Consider the following 5,186-nt stretch of genomic DNA (forward strand, 5'->3'; position numbering starts at 1 on the left):
TGCCTAGTCAATGGGTCGACGCCCCGTCCTCCCTGTCGTAGGTTTATCATAGTGGACTTTTGATTTATTGTTTATACAGAGAGCTACAGAAGTTTGAAGAATACTTTTCTGTACTTCCAGGCTACCGGACGGACGAGTTTGTGTATTTCTCGGTGTGTGGATATAAAGCAGCTAGTCTTAATAATTTACAGTCACATATGTGTACAACTCGGTTTACTCAAACAAAATAAAAAAACATGAATTTACAGCTTGACGAAAATTCTCAATAAATCAGCTAGTCTTAAATTTCAGAAACAAAGGGCTGTAAATAGTTGTCCAACTGAAGATAAGTTGGTTCTTCTCCACTACACATTTCTTTTTCTTTTCTTTTTTGCTGGGGTCCACCACACATTTCATCCTTATAATCTCAATATCCTGCTTCTGCTTGGTTGTGTATCCATCCAAATCTGCTCCTCCTCCTCCTGCTGCTGCTACACCCCCGAAGAACAAAATTAGCAGGTACAACAGCGGCTGCTCCTCCTGCTGCTTGCTCCACTCAACACGAGGAGATCTAGAGGAGTCGATGACTGGCAGTGCCGTCTTTAACCGGAAGCACTGTGCCACATTGGATAAAAAGAAGACACCAACAGCAGGATATATCAAAAGGTATGTGATTCATATCTCATCTGGTTGCTCTTTCGCATTTGTCTAGGAAAAACTCTGTTCGGGTGATCCAACGTGCAATTTGTATTTGTACATACCAATATTTTGGATGTTGTAGAGTATGCACAGTTACGAAAAACATATGTTGTGCCATTGATCACCAACCCGGAGCTGGCAGATCTAGTATTACCAAGGATACACAAGTGTAATATATAGTTCAAACAAAAGAGACAACTTAAAGTTAGAACTCACGGTAGGTATTTTTAAAAGAAATAGAACCTGTTTAAGTACTATAAAAACCAAAATATGTTTTAGACCCCATCGAAAGGAGGTTTTCAGAGAGAGGGGACTGGCACATATACACAACTTTTATGCTTGAGGTAACACAAAATCACAAGTCCTAGGGTTTTAATTGATACCCACAAGGACAAGTTGTAAACAAAAAACACATAAGTTCTCTGATTAGTCACTTAATGTGAAATATGACGTGTAGGTTCCACATCTCGGTGACTAGAGGGACAGCCTGGCTTGAGTCAAGGCCAGGCTCTGCTGAGCTCTTTTTCTCAACCAAATCTTATAAAAGGTGTTTCTTTACTACTTAGTACTAGATTTGTGGGTATCAGTTAAAATCCTAGGACTCGTGGTTGTGTTGCCTCGGTCTTAAAGGTTGTCTATTGTGCAATTTCATCATTTATAAAATAAAAATGGAAAAGGTAGAGACAAAAATAATGGAGTTGAAAATATATTAAACAATAGCAGAAGAGGGAGGTTAGTAATAAATTGATCAGAATTACTCAAACCTTACATTATTTCTCTGATTTCCAGTGTTTTCGATGATCCGTGTTCTTCTATTGCTTCTCTTGCCATATGTACCCCAATGGGCATCAGTGAGAGCATTCAACAATAAGACTGATGTGGATTCCTTGCTAGTGTTCAAGGCAAGCATTGCCAACCACCATGGTGTCCTAGCTGCATGGAACACAAGTACTGACTTCTGCCGGTGGCCAGGGATCGGTTGCAGCCTTAAGCACAAGCACAGGGTCACAGTGCTTAACCTCTCTTCAGAGGGCCTTGGTGGGACGATCGCACCTTCCATTGGAAACCTCTCCTTCCTGAGAATTATAGACCTCAGATGGAACAACTTGCAAGGTGAAATCCCTTCAGAAATTGGTCTTCTGCCTCGCCTACGACATCTTCATTTGTCAAACAACTCACTTCATGGAGATGTAAACGCTAGATTGAATAATTGCACCAGCCTTGAAGTAATAAACATTGACTCAAACCGTTTAACTGGAGAAATCCCTGCTTGGCTCGGAGACTTGTCAAGTCTCAAGGTCATAGACCTGAGCACAAACAACTTCACTGGAATCATCCCGTCATCACTTAGCAATCTCACAGCAGCGATAACTATCTATTTCAACACAAACCAACTCACGGGGGCCATCCCTGAGGGCCTTTGCAGGGTCGGTAGCCTTCTCTGGCTAGACCTGGCAGATAATCACCTCTCAGGCACCATACCTACAGCGCTCTTCAACCTTTCCTCTCTAAAAGAGTTCAGTGTGGAAGCAAACGATTTAGGCGGTAAACTACCCTCAGACTTTGGGGATCACCTCCCAAATGTAGAGTACCTACTCCTCGGCGGCAACCACTTTATAGGGAACCTTCCAGCATCTCTTGTCAACTCAACTGAGATATATGTACTAGATGTCCCCTACAACAACTTCACCGGAAGATTGCCTCCTGAGGTTGGAAGGCTCTGCCCAGACTTGCTCAGTCTTGGAGCAAATCAGTTCATGGCAGCAACAGTGCAGGACTGGGAGTTCATGACATTGTTGACAAACTGCACACGCCTCCGTGTCTTGAACCTCCAATTCAACATGCTAGGTGGCGTGCTCCCTAGCTCAGTTGCCAACCTATCATCACAGCTCCAAGGGCTATATGTTGGAGCCAACGAGATTTCTGGAAAGATACCATTTGGCATAGGCAATCTTCTTGGGCTAAATCGATTGCAGCTATCTGGTAATCAATTTACTGGTGCCTTGCCTGACACCATAGGGAGGCTAAATTGGCTACAATCCCTGGAGTTGGAAGACAACCTACTGACAGGATTCATGCCATCCTCGCTTGGAAACTTGACACAGCTACTACAAGTGTACACAGGTAATAACACATTTGAGGGGCCTCTTCCAGCAAGCCTTGGGAGCCTACAAGAGCTAACTGCAGCAAACTTTGCGAACAACAAGTTCACAGGTCCATTGCCTACAGGGATCTTTAACTTGTCGTCCCTATCAGACACCCTGGATTTGTCAGGAAATTACTTTGTTGGTCCTCTTCCACCTGAAGTAGGCAGCCTGGCAAAGCTTGCACACCTCTACTTATCACGGAACAACTTATCAGGGCCTCTACCAAATGCACTCAGCAACTGCCAAAGCTTGACAGAACTCATGCTGGATGATAACACCTTTGATGGTAGCATTCCCTCATCTATCAGCAACATGCGAGGCCTGATGCTGCTAAATCTTACAAAGAACACACTTTCAGGTTTGATTCCTCAGGATTTAGGGCTAATGGATGGCCTTGAAGAGTTATACCTAGCACACAACAACTTGTCTGGTCATATCCCAGAGAGCTTGGAAAATGTGTCATCATTGTACCAGTTAGACCTGTCCTTCAACCATTTGGATGGCAAAGTTCCATCACGGGGTGTATTCAGTAATGCATCTGGGTTTTCGTTTGATGGGAATTTGGGGCTTTGTGGTGGTATATCAGAGTTACATTTGCCTCCATGCCAGCCCGAATCTGTTGGACATGGATTGAGCAAACGCCATTTGACTATCACCCTAGTTATCGCAATTGTTGGCACAATTATGGGTTTGAGTTTGATGCTCGTTTCCTTCACAATGAGAAAGAAATCAAAAGCTCGGCCTGCAACCACAGGAGGATTCCAGTTGATGGATGACAGTTATCCCAGAGTTACTTATGCTGAATTGGAACAAGGAACAAGTGGCTTTGTAGCAGAGAATTTGATTGGCAGAGGAAGGTACGGATCGGTGTATAAGTGTTGTTTGCTGCTCAAAAATATGATGACCACAGTAGCTATAAAGGTTTTTGATCTTCAACAGTCTGGCTCTTCCAGAAGTTTCCTAGCTGAGTGTGAGGCACTTAGTAAGATCCGCCATCGTAATTTGATCAGTCTTATAACTTGTTGTTCAAGCTCTGACCCGAACCAAAACGACTTCAAAGCAATTGTGTTCGAGTTCATGCCTAATGGGAGCCTAGATAGGTGGTTACACATGGATGCACATGCATCGCACCAACTCCAAGGCTTGACATTGACGCAGAGACTAAATATTGCAGTCGATATTGCTGATGCACTAGATTATTTGCACAACAACTGTGAACCACCAATAATTCATTGTGACTTGAAGCCAAGCAACATTCTTCTCAATGAGGATTTAGTTGCTCATGTTGGGGACTTTGGCCTTGCAAAGATTCTTTCTGAACCAGCAGCTGAGCAACTGATAAATTCAAAGAGCACAGTTGGAATAAGAGGAACAATTGGATACGTCGCTCCAGGTAGCTCAACGTTTCTCTAACATTACATACTGCACAATATTAATTTGCATGTAAACCACTAATTCTTGTCTATGCAATCTAGAATATGGCGAAGGTGGTCATGTTTCTTCATCTGGAGATGTATTGTCATCCTCGAGTTGTTTACAGGCATGGCACCTACTCATGACATGTTCAGAGATGGGTTGACCCTGCAGAAGCATGCCGAGAATGCATTTCCAGGGATGCTAATGCAGATTACTGATCCAGTCCTGCTGGCCACTTATGTCTCCAATGCTAATAGTTTGCAGGGTGGAAGCAATACAGTGGAACATGGCAACAACGCCATATCATCTGTCATGAAGGTTGCGCTATCATGCAGCAAGCATTCACCGACAGAGAGAATGTGCATCAAAGATGCTGCTACAGCAATTCACAGGATAAGGGATAGCTATGTTAAAATACGGCAAAATGAGGAAGTTGGTGCAGCTAATGCAAGGCATTTTGCTGAAACTTCCAGACCAATCCCCTGAAGTGGCATCACACAGTCACGCTTAATTAATTGGATTTGCAGTAGTTATAGTTTGCACTCCACGCTTGTTTTTGATATGTTAGTTTCTGGCTGGCTTGTTTATCTGTTCTTTTAAGCTTGTCTGTCACTCTGCCTGTCTATAATGGTTCTTGTGGTTTGTATGTGCCCAGGCTGGATATCTACATTGTTAACTTGTAATCTCATTTGCATCGGCTACCGTTTGTACTGTCTCTGCTATAGTGAATACCCTTTCATCTAAAAGAAAGTTATATCTGCATGACAAATGCACTAAGCTAGCCAATAGTATGCTCAATAATAAAGGATAAATCTATACTTTGTATCGAGGAATTTAAGGGGCCATTATATGATGGGAGATTTGTATAAATGAAGGGCAGAAACAAGTTGAATATGCATATCTTACTTCTTTCTACTAGAAAAAAGGAAACTCTTTTAGATGGAG

The 5,186-nt window shown here is 42.8% G+C and overlaps 1 pseudogene; it reads left to right on the top strand.

Moving 5' to 3' along the window:
- The first annotated feature begins 290 nt into the window (after positions 1-290).
- Positions 291-4,942, top strand: LOC123146106 (putative receptor-like protein kinase At3g47110; annotated as a pseudogene).
- The last annotated feature ends 244 nt before the right edge of the window (positions 4,943-5,186 follow it).

The sequence above is a fragment of the Triticum aestivum genome, chromosome 6D (genome assembly GCF_018294505.1).
Source record: "Triticum aestivum cultivar Chinese Spring chromosome 6D, IWGSC CS RefSeq v2.1, whole genome shotgun sequence".
Taxonomy (NCBI): Eukaryota; Viridiplantae; Streptophyta; class Magnoliopsida; order Poales; family Poaceae; genus Triticum; species Triticum aestivum.